Source organism: Pinus tabuliformis, chromosome 7, assembly GCF_031772625.1.
Source record: "Pinus tabuliformis cultivar Carrire ecotype Pingquan chromosome 7, CPIR1, whole genome shotgun sequence".
NCBI classification, from domain to species: Eukaryota; Viridiplantae; Streptophyta; class Pinopsida; order Pinales; family Pinaceae; genus Pinus; species Pinus tabuliformis.
The window spans coordinates 684,830,893-684,843,592 of NC_142293.1; positions in this window are offsets into that span (position 1 = coordinate 684,830,893).

Genomic DNA, 12,700 nt, shown 5'->3' on the forward strand with positions numbered 1-12,700 from the left:
GCAGATTTAACATCCATCTGATGGACTTCCCATTTTAAAGAGGCAGCAAGGGAAAGAACAAGGTGGATAGAGTTCATTTTGGCAACAGGGGAGAAGGTTTCAGTGTAGTCAATGCCTTCAACCTGTGAAAAGCCCTTAGCAACGAGACGAGCTTTATGTTTATCAACTTTCCCATCTGGTCCATACTTGGTTCTGTAAACCCATTTACATCTAACAAGTTTGCGTCCCTTTGGTAGAGGAACAAGATCCCATGTATCATTTGTCATCAATGAATGATATTCTTCATTCATAGCTGCTTCCCAATGTGGATGGCCTGAAGCTTCTGCAAAAGTGTCAGGATCATGATTTACTGGAGCTTGAGCCAGTAAAGAAGAGGCTCTTTCAAACTGAGAACGTGTACGTCGCTGATCTGTAGGATCACCGGCAAGATCACCTGCTGCATCCCGAGTAGCACGGACCCATCTTGGAAGTTGAGGATCCTGAGAAGGTGGGGGAGGATTATCATCCTCGCTTTCATCATCTGAAGAAGAAATGTTTTCAAAAGTAGAAGAGATAGGAAGAGGTGGCACATCCGCCGGACTAGGCTCGCAGGCCGATTTATTTTCATCAAATTTTACATCTCTTCTAATGATAACATTTTTGGACTTAAATGGAATAAGTCTATAACCTTTTACATCTTCAGAATATCCAACAAAAGTACATTTCTCACTCTTAGGTTCTAAAGCTTTATGCTTTTCATCTGGAATATGGGCCCATGCTTCACTTCCAAACACACGAAAGTGACTTACATCTGGTTTAATGGAACTCCAAGCTTCTTCTGGAGTGATATTCTCTAGAACCTTAGTAGGAGTGCGATTGATTATATAATTTGCACAATTAATTGCTTCGGCCCAAAAACTAAGACTGAGTCCTTTAGATTGCAGCATACAATTAGCCATTTCCTTTAAGGTGCGATTTTTCCTTTCAGCTACACCATTTTGTTGTGGAGTGTATGGAACAGTATGTTGCATTTGAATTCCATTTTCGGTGCAAAAGTTGATGAATGTGTTTTTAACATATTCTCCACCATTATCAGTTCTTAGCTTAAGAATTTGATGTCCAGATTGTTTTTCAACAAAGGCTTTGAAGGCCAAAAAAGTGTTAAATACTTCGCTCTTGAGTTTTAAGAAGTATACCCAAGTGCGTCTGGAGAAATCATCAATGAAAGTTAAGAAGTACTTGCAGCCAGAGAATGAAGCAACAGGAAGAGGACCACATAAATCACTGTGCACAAGCTGTAAAGGGGCTGAGGCGTGCCAAGAGGCACGTTTGTCAAAACTGTCCCGATGATGTTTTCCGAGTACACATCCGGAACAAACACCATCTCTGCAAGATACCATAGGAAGACCTGTCACCATATTTTCTTTACATAGATGCTGAAGGGAGCGATAGTTTAAGTGACCAAATTGCTCATGCCAAAGTTTGCTCACTTCATCATTATGAGCAACAAATACTGAGGGAAGATTTGATGACCCAAAGTTGTGAAACTTATACAACCTTATGGAATCATCAGCAAGACCAGTAGCTAGAATCTGTTTAGGATCTTTTAGATCCTTGATTACAACATCATGAGGTGAAAATTCAACAATTTTACCTTCACCTGAATGAGTTATCTGATAGACAGATAGAAGGTTGCAGGATAAGGTTGGAACACATAATACATCATTAAACTGACCATTGTCTAGATGAACAGTTCCAGTCCCTACAACATTAAGAGATCTATCATCACCAACATATATATTTTTGGTGTTACAATCATTTAAAGAAGAAAACATGGCTTGGTTTTTGGCCATGTGATAAGAGGCTCCAGAATCAATGAGCCACTCATGAGAATGAGAAGAAGAAGAAGATACATTTAAAGCATAACCAGACTGAGATGATTGACAACGACATGCAGAAAGTGCCATTCCGGAAGTTGAAGTTGAAGTAGGCTCCACATGGATGTTATGTTTCTTCATTGCGGCTTCCAAGGCTTCCATCTTTTTAAAGCATTTAGATTCTAAGTGGCCATCTCGATTACAAAAGTTACAATGTCTATCAGTCTTCTTCCATTTGTTTTTATTGGTCTTATCATTTTGCTGAAATGATCTTTCATTTTGAGGCTGAGTTGGTTTAGGACCATTCTTTTGAGGATATGACTTCTTAGGATTCTTTGAATTTGGTTGCTGCTGGGCGGCTAACGCTTTCGTGGAAGAGTTTCCAAGATTAAGAAGACCAAGGTGTAAGAGTTTTTCTTGTTCTCTTATTAAGGAATCACAAAAGGAGTCAAAGGAAGGGGCCTTGTAGTCTTTTCCTTGACAAATGAAAGCTTCCCTTGTAGAATGGAAAGTGGAAACAAATACAGAGTAGGCTGGTCCCAACTTAGTAAAGATGGAATAAATAAGGTTACCATCTTCTTTCTTAACTTTAACACCTTCCAAGAGATATCTAAGGGTCTTGAATTTGGACAAGAAATCTTCAATGCAAGAAAAATTATTAGGATCCAAAGTAAGCAACTCATTTTCAAGTTGATGGGCTCTAATTTCATTTTTAATCCCAAAAACTTTAGCGAGTTTTTCTAATGCTTCATGAGGAGTCTCAAGTTCTGCAATGTGGAATCTAAGATCAGGAGAAATAGACATCCCTATCAAACCACGTGCTTGATCTTGTCTATTTTCCCATTTTGCAGCCTTGTCTTCATCTTTTGGTTTCTTCTCTTGGTCTGTGGCTATTCTGAAGAGACCTTTACTTCTAAGTAAATCTTCCATGTAGGCTACCCATTGGAAGTAGTTAGTGCTGTCAAGAATGACTTGGCATGGACTTTCCATTTTTTTAAAAAACTGAAGCTGAATATGCTAAAAGTAAGTGTTCCAATGGATAGATCTCGAAAAAATAGGCGGTTTTAAAAAAAACGGCTCTGAAAAAGGCTTCCGGATGAAGAAGTTATGGCTTTTTGAAAAAAAATTGTTGACGTTGTCGGCAAAGTGCGCGAATGTGCGGGAATGAAAAAATCCGCCCCCACAAAATGGAGACTTGAACCCAAGACCTCTACTCTCTTAAAATAGCTTTGAACCAATTGATCTATACAAAAAATTTGAGAGAGAGAGAGAGAGAGAGAGAGAGAGAGAGAGGGGGGGGGGGGCCTTGGTTTGCGTGCTTGCCTTGAGAAAGCTCTTTTTTTCCCTACAAAACACAAAACACAAAACCCAACACGAATATGCAAAGAAAAACGAACCTTGCAGCTCGAAGTTAGCTTTAGCCAAAAAACTAGAAATTTAAAAAAAAATCTCAAAGTTAGCTTTAGCCGAAAAACTAAATATTTTTCTCAATCTTTCTGATTTTCCGAGATCACACTAAGGTGCAGGGAAAAGAGCATACGCATGAGAAAAATCCTTCCTTTATGTTTCTGATTTGCCCAGATCGCACAGAGTCGCAGGGCAAAGAGCATACATAGAAATGAAAGGTATAGATCCGGTTAAAAAAAAGGCTAAATAAACCGAAACCGAAATAAGCAGAGAGAAAATAAACTGCAAAAAAACACTGTGTACCTCCCGATCTGAAAAATGACGCAGCTAGGGCTACCGGAAACCTTTTCGCATGAAACGAAAGGGGTTCCTCACTGGAACAGATGCTCCGAACGCAATAGAGTAGTCCTCTCGGCCCGAAAGCAGTCAGAAACAGCAGATCTAGGAAACGACAGCCGCATGCAGTTCTACTGGCTTCAGATTTGGATCACCAACGGACGCAGCCCTCAAATAGCTTTGATACCATGTAGGAATTTACAGGGTAAGTTCCTCAGAAAGAATACCAAAAGGACACCGCTCACAACCAGATCAGAGATCAATACACCAGTATTTTTGACGTGGTTAAAACCCTCAAAGAGGGAAACAGTCCACGGCCTGTCCCAACGTGGGTACTACAGGCAATTTATTAATCAAAGAATGAAAATTTACATAAGCTTCTCTCATGCACGGATTACCCGAACAATGACCCTCCATGCGCTTTAAATAGAACTCATGGACTAATCGGGTGTCAAGCCACGGATCAAGTGTCGGTAATACCAAGGTGAGAGTGAACCGTCGGATCACTACATATCGTGACCGTCGGATTGTAAATTACAAAATGTACAATGGTAAAGAAAGACACTTTACCTAACTCTATACCTAACTCTATACTAGATCAAGTTGAACTTAACTATATCCTATGTGTCGGAATATCCTAACATTGGCCCAGATTCTAGCCATAAGCATTGTAATGGATGTGGTTGTTGCAGACATTTCAACTCGATTTGGAATGTTACTTTCTAGATCTCGTGGAACCAAGTTGGGAGGAGTGCTTAAATTAGATTTTACGTATGCTATCATTCTAGTTTTTGGTGGGGAAGAAAGGAGGTTGTATTGGGAGACCAGATTTGTGGAAACTATTACCACGGAGGGTTCAAGTAATTCTCTTGTTTATAGTTAGCAAAAGGGAAATTTTCCTATTTCATGTTGTAAGGTTCTCAAAAAGTTGTTGAAGATAAAAAGGTGCATGTTCCTTTAGTGATTCAAAATAAGGAAACATTAGTCAGCAGATTTTGAAAACTTTATTTTGATGATGCATATTCAAAAGAGGGGAATGGAGCTAGGGTTATTCTGCTTTTCCCTAAAGAACATATTATTCCCTTTTCTTATAAATTAGAGTTTGACTCCACAAACAATATTATTGAATATGAGGCTCTGGTTTTTGGTCTAAAAGTTTCTAAAAACATAGGAATACATTGTATTTTTGTTTTTGGGGGTTCTGAATTGATTGTTAAACAAGTCAAGGATCAATGCTAAACCAAACATCCAAGGCTTAAATCCTATAGAAATCAATTGTGGGATTTAGTGGATAATTTAATTTTTGCTTTTAAAACACATTTTTTTTACCAAGGGAGGGTAAGAGATTAGTCGATTCACTGGCAACTACAACTAGTACTTTCAAGCCTCCATTAAATCCTAGGCTCATATATGAAGTTGAAATTAGGAGTAGACCTTCCATTTTAGATAATATAAAATATTGGCAGGCTTTTGAAGATGAAGAGAAAATTAAAAGATTTCTGGAAATGGTAGGTGAATTTTCAAATCTATAGATCGATCAAGAGGATGGAATTGAAGAAGAAGAAGAGCCAAATAATGAGTCACCTTTGAAGAATTTTGTAGGCCAGAAGATAGTGCAACTGAAAAGTAATTTGATTCCTAAAGGTTTAGTACCCCTGGAAAGGTTGTTCAATGCAAATGATGTTGTTGTTAATGCAAGAAAAATAGATTTGGAAGATGATATTGAAGACTGCAATCTTGGAACAGAGCAACAACCAAAATTGGTCAAGCTGGCAAAGGAAATTCCAAAAGAATATAAACAAAGGTATGTAGATATTTTCAAAAAATATGTTGATGTGTTTGCATGGTCTTATGAAGACCTTAAAACTTATGATACCAACATTATTCAGCATAAAATCCCTTTAAAACCAAGAGTTAAGCCATATAAGTAGAAATTGAGGCAAATAAATCCTTTATTGTTGCCATCAATTGAGAAGGAAGTCAAAAAGTTATTACAAGAAAAGATAATTGTTCCTCTTAGGTATTATGATTGGGTGGATAATCTGGTACCTATGAGGAAGAAAAACAGAGAGATTTAGTTATGTATACACTTTTGAAACTTGAACAAAGCATCATTAAAGGAAAATTATCCTCTCCCAAATATGAATCACATTTTACAAAAAGTAACAGGGTATTCTAGATTGCTTATGATTGATGGTTTTTAGGTTATAATCAGATTTCAGTGTAGCCAGAAGACTAAAAGAAAATATCATTCACAACCCCATGGGGAACCTTCATGTATGTAAAGATGCCATTCAGTTTAATGAATGATGGTGCTACTTTCCAGATGGTTATGGATATAGCTTTTGTAGGAGAGAAGGAGAAGTTTGTGGTAATTTATTTAGATGATATTATAGTTTTATCCAGGTCTGATGAGGAGCCCCTAAAACATCTACAACAAACTTTTGAAAAGTGTAGAAGGTATGACCTCTCATTAAACCCCAAGAAGTTTGATTTTTTTTGAAAGAGGGGAAATTACTTGGGCATATTTTATCGAGAGAATGAGTAAATATTGATCCTAAATAGGTAGAAGCAATTAATAATATAACTCTACCAAGGAGTAAAAAGGAAATCCAAAGTTTTTTGGGAAAAATAAATTTCCTCAGGAGGTTTATCCCAAATTATGCTGACATTGTGAAAGAAATCACTAATATGTTGAAAAAGGATGCAGATGTTAGATGGACTAGAACTAACATAGAATCTTTTGTAAGAATCAAGGAAAATTTCCAAGAAGCTCCAATATTGGTGAGTCCTAATTATATGAAACCTTTTCAAATATTTTCATTTGCTTCTCCTTTTACTATTGTAGCAGTAATTTTGCAAAGAAATCGAGTAATAAGGAAAAGGGAGTAGAATTTTTTAGCAGGGTATTAAGGGATGCATAGGTGAAGTATAATATCCTAGAAAAGAAAGACCATGCTCCGGTTAAAGCTTTAAAAAAATTTAGAGTCTATGTTCTCTAGTCTCAGACTACTGCATATGTTCCTAATGTAGCTGTTAAGGATGTACTGACTCAGAGTGATAGTGATGGAAAAAGGGGAAAGTGGATGGAAAATATTCAAGAGTATGACATGGACATTAAACTGAAAAATTTGTTAAAGGGACAAGGACTAGAAAAAATCTTGATAGAAGCCAATTATCAAGCTATGGGAATCAACTTGCTAGATGAAGTTCCTGAATCAAAATATGTAGAAGAAAAAGGTAAGGATAAAGAGTTTGATAAAACAAATTCAATATAAGTACCTTAGTTCTCAATGGTATAAATATATTTTCCATTACATATGCTTTCATAGTTGTCCAACTTCCTTAGATAGAGAAAAATACAAAGCTCTTAGATTGAAAACCAAAAGTATATGATAAAAAATGGTAGGCTATATTGGAAAGATCCTATTGGTATTTTGTTGTTCTCTGATAGAAGGGGATTCTATAGAAAGTTTTAATGAGTATCATGGATTTCTTTGTGAAGGCCATTATAGTTGGAAAGTTACAACACATAAAATTTTGAAATATGGTTTCAACTAGCCCTCATTGTTTTCAGATATTTACAGACTTGTAATAAGTTGTGTAGAATGACAAATGTTTACTAAAAAGAAGAAATTGGCGCCCTTACCATTGATTCCTATGTATGTTGAAGAACCATTTAGATAATGGAGTTTAGATTCTATAGGAGGAATAAATCCACCTTCTAGTCGACAACAAAAATGGATCCTAACAGGTACATATTATTTTACTAAATGGGTGGAAGTTGTTCCAACTAGGAGGAAGACAGATTCAGTAGTAATCAAATTTCTGGAGGAGAATATTTTCACTAGATTTGGTTGTCCAAAGAATTTTGTGGTAGATAATTCTTAGGTGTTTAGGTCTACAAAGATGATTGAATTTTTCCAGAAATATAATGTAATACTCTCACATTCTACCACCTACCATCCTCAGGGAAATGGGTTAAGAGAATCTTTAAACTAAACTCTGGTAAGGATACTCAAGAAAACCATAGTAGAAAATAAGAAAAACTAGGATTCACAGCTAAAATTTCCCTTATGGGAAAACAAGGTGACTACTAAGAGGTCAATTGGAAAGTCACCTTTTGAATTGGTATATGGAATAGCTTCCTTGTTTCCCAGTAAATTAGAAAAACCATTTGTTGCACTCATTCATGATGTTGAAGAAGAGCCAAATGCACTAACTAGAAGGATGAAACAATTAGTGGAATTAAATGAAAACCAAGAGAAGGTAATGGAGAATTTAATCATCTACCAAGAAAATATGAAACTAATTTTTGATAGAAAAGCTAGAAATATTCCTTTTCAACCTGGAGATTTGGTTCTTAGATGGGAAGTGAGAAGAGAGGATAAGGAAGACCATGGTAAAGTTGATCCTCTATGGTTTGGTCCTTTTCGAATAACAGAAGTCAAAACCAATAACACTTTTATTCTAGAGAACTTAGATGGTGAAATACTACAACTACCTGTCAATGGGAAGTATTTGAGGAGCTATTTTAAGCATTGATGTCCTTTTATTTCAACATTTTACATACTAGTTTGACCATTTTAAATACTCGGTGAGTTCTTCATTGTAATGTTTTAAGCTATGATATGACTCCATGTTTGAGGTGAAGGCACTAATCTACAATTCTTAGTGCTTTGTCTCAAAGGGCTATCCCCAAGTGGATCCAGATGTTGATTTTTGTTTTCCTCATATGTTGAAAATGAAAAAGATATACGTGTATTCCAAGAAAAGAAGAAGGAAAAGGAACAAAATCAAAATCAAGTCTTTAGCTTTAGGATTTTGAATAAGCGCTAATGGTGGATTAGCCATTGATTAACAAAAATTGCAGCATTAACATGTTAATATGGTGGGACTGAGTGTATTAAAGTTGGATGTAGATTAAATATCGAATGACTTGTCGTGTGGAGTAAGACGAGGTTGTCAGGCGCATCCGATGGCGTGAACCTGACGACACAACTTGCACACTATTTATGCCATCAGGCACCCTTGTAAACCTCCGTCAACAATTATGGTTGACTACATATCAATGAATGATATCAATTATGGGAGCACCTTGACAGGATTTCTCAATACTGGTGTGTGCCCCCTTAGATCTATAGAAAGCAAGCACGTATCACTCCATCCTCACTCCGTAATTGATCCATAATCGCAACTTCATTACCCTCTCATTGCCACGTCATTGCCACATCACCTCGTCACTTCATCAAGTCATTTCACCACGTCATACTTCACACATGCCACATACGCATTTATTATTGTTTTCGCACCATTTTTCCTTCTTCCTTTTTCCCCATAAATCCTATTACCCTCATTCCCTTCATTTTATCATTTCTAGTTCTTTGTTTCCCTAACACGTCAGACTTGTCTAACTCAACTCAAGTCGACATCAGTCATCTGGTAGGTAGGTAATTACACCTATTCCTTCTTGTTCCAGTTATCAAAATGTCAAAGAAAGCAATGCTAGGAGGGTCTTCCTCTCACATTCCTCTCATGGACACTGAGAGGGAATTTTTCGACCCAATTTTATCCCTGTATTTAATGGAACTTCGCCAACCTATCCTACTCAAATAGAAGGAATCCCTGATTTATACTATAGTTGTCAAGTCTGGCCCTTTTGCTGATAATAATTCTCAAAACTTATGTTTTCCGTGAGTTCATCTACTGGTTAGTCTCTTCTCTCTACCCATAGAAATGCTTTGTGATGAACAAATTAGGTGAAAATATTTTCTAAGTGTCTTCTCTCTTAATTCAACAAGCCCTAGTTTTTTCCTCTTCAAGTTGTTACACATCGTTTTCAGAGGAAACCTTGTTGTAAACCTTTCAAAATATATCTAGGAAAGACTATGCCCATATGAATTTCTTTGTAATGCCTATACGACAACATTTTCCAATGGAACGTACTCAATTTTCTCTTGAAATTTTTATTGATGATGTAAGGTCGATTCTACAAATTATTGCCAAATATTTGGGAAGGTGGGATACACATGTCGTTGATCGGGCCATTATGGGGATGTTTAATTTAATGTTGCAACCTAAGACAATATTTAATATACGTGCTCATTTAGAAAAAATGGTTAATTCACAATTAACAGATCTTTCTCTCACTAGATGTTTTAGATTTGCATCGTTGGTAACCTACCTCTTATTGTATACTCATGTCAATAGATTCATGCACTTGGGACTAAATATAATGGACATACATAAAAACAAGCAATCTGTGGTGATTTGGATAGATACCATAAGAATTCATGCTATTTATGAGGGGTTTATATATTTCACTACTTTCTTGTCAGTTGCTTATTCCATTATAAATAACTCTCCCTCACCTTGTATTTTTCCAAAGGCTCAATCTCTCCTTCAGCTTAGCAAAGATGTTAAAGTGGGTGATTGGTTCTAGTTTGAAGATCATGTTCAGATTAGACTATATGGAGCTGAGGTTTCCCCTTACAAACTTCCTACATATGTGCCTGTGAGGTTATTTTCTTTGGAGTTCATCAGGAAACGTCTAAATGTTGATTAGGTGCATTTTATCCTAGCAAAGAAGGGACATTTGTTCAAATTGCCAAGGATAGTTGGACCTTTTATTATAAACAATGGGCAGGCCATGGAAGAAGTGCATACATTTCTTGAAGGTGTGAAAATACAGCTAGTTGAAAAATGGTCATATGATCCTCACCATACTATTTCTAATAGAAGAGTTGAAAATTCCTATGCTCCTTATATACATGAGCCTCGATGATATGTATAAAAATTTACAAATGGAGGTCAAACAAGTGTACTAGGAGGAATGGAGGTTGAGACTTGACATCTAGTTGAGAAAATTTTGAAAAGAGGCAGTGAAGATATTATTGATTTATAGGATGAAGTAGGTAAAGGTTCAAAGAGGGAAAAGATGTCAAAGAAGGAAACATAACTTGGATATCTAGGTGGAAATTCATTAGCCTTAATGGGTTTTAATTACAGCCGGGAGATGTCACTTGTACACCGTCCTCTCCAATTCTAGAAGAAACTTCTCATATTTTTGTTCCTGTCATAAAACAATTATATAGTGAAATAGAAGAAACAAACATGAAGGTGAAGGAGAATATTGAGTCTCACCTTGAATCTCAATCTGTTTCTAAATATCACACTAGATTATTATTTTCAATGGACCTTGAGAGAAATCAATTGATGTTATATTTTTATCATCCTTTTTCATTAACTGTTTCATCAACATATGGTTTCAAGACTGTCAACTTGATAGTAGATTGAGGAGAAATACCACTGCTTGACAAGATTAATTTACATAGGCAAATTGGAGAATTAATATATGGTGATTTGAACAAAACATTGTTGACTACTAGCAAAGATGAATCTTTGTTAGGGATAGTGGATAATCAATTGAAGCTGGAAAAGGAAAATTACATATCTTTGTCGACTCAAAATGAAGCACTGGAAAAGACAATTCTAATGATCGGTGTAAACCTCGAGGACATGAGTGTTGTTCAAAACAATTTGCAGGGATATGAAATTGAAATCAAAGTACTAAGAAAGAATCTAAAACTTCCTTTTGTGGAGCATGTTATGTCCCCTAAAATATCCTAGGTGGATAAAAAAAAGGATATTTTAACTAATGAACCCTTGCAGAGGAATAATGGGATTGCTAATATTGAGGAGATGAATTCTGTTTTGAAAAATAAATTAGATTGACATGTTTGTACTATCTTAGTACAATGAAACTTTGAAGATCCTTCAAAAAAGTTTACCAGAGCAATGAACGAGCTACAAATATCAAAAAATGAAATGAAAAATATACAAAGAAATTTTGATGATACACAGAAAATTTCAAACATAACAGAGAGGGAACTAGCCATGGCTTAGGAAACCATTGCTAAATATCAAAATCATTTTCAGGTTCCTTCTCATGAGATCAAGGAATTGAACTAGAGAGTGAAGGGAAACATGTCCCTTATTCAAGCCATGGAGATCATATGGAATGACATTATCCATATAATGAGGATGGTTTGAGATTGTTTTATTAATTATTGAAAAAGAAAAATCCATTGACTTAGTTACTGGAGAACCCACAGTAAAAACCATTTTTTGTCAATGTTTCAATTCCCAACAGGGATCCATCATAAGGACTTCTTGAATGTTGATAGTAGAAGAGCTTAAAACTAAGAGATTTAAATAGTTATGAGGTGATTTGCTTTAAGGATGAAGTGAAGGTCCTTGATTAATGATATTTATTATTATCTTTTTTAGCTTTTATTATTATTAATTATTAATAATAGTTAATGTTTAATAATTAATAGATCTTAATTAATAACTAATAATGATTAATAATAGTTAATAGTTAATAATAATTAATAATAGTTAATAGTTAATGACTATTAACTAATAATTAATAATAACTATTATTATTTAATAGTTAATAATAATTAATAATAGTTAATAGTTAATAACTATTAACCATTAATTAATAATTAATAATAATAATAATAATCATAGTTATTATTAATTAATAGTTAATAATTATTAACTAATTTTTTTTCTCTGCAAATACTAAGTTCTATTAACTGTAAGGAAAAATATTTTTACATAGAGTCGAGGCCTCAGAAAACATAGTTTGAGGGCACTCAACACAACAGAACTGCCCCCTTACAAACAGAAGCTGGGGAGACCAGTTACATAGAGCAAGAAACCAGATGAAAAACACAGAGAGTGACATGTTTAGCTGAGAAGGAGACTTGAGCCACAGAAACACAAAATCAGTGCAAACCAGCATTAAGTGTATCACCAATTCCCCAACGGGAAGCCAAAAACAACAGGTCATGAGTGTTGAAACCTGACTGTGAGCTAGAATGCCTGTAGGTGATTATTTGAACAGTAGCCGAAACAAAAAAGAAAGAGGTAGTCCCAGGCGGCGCTACCCTTCCTTAGCCTTGCCATGATTCTTCTCCTCAGCCAGACATGCATCGTCGATCCTCAGACTCTCATTGCTGTCCAAATCACTGACAGGGATTGTCATGGAATGGCTTGCTTCACCATGACTCCCTTCCTCAACAGCAGGTCCT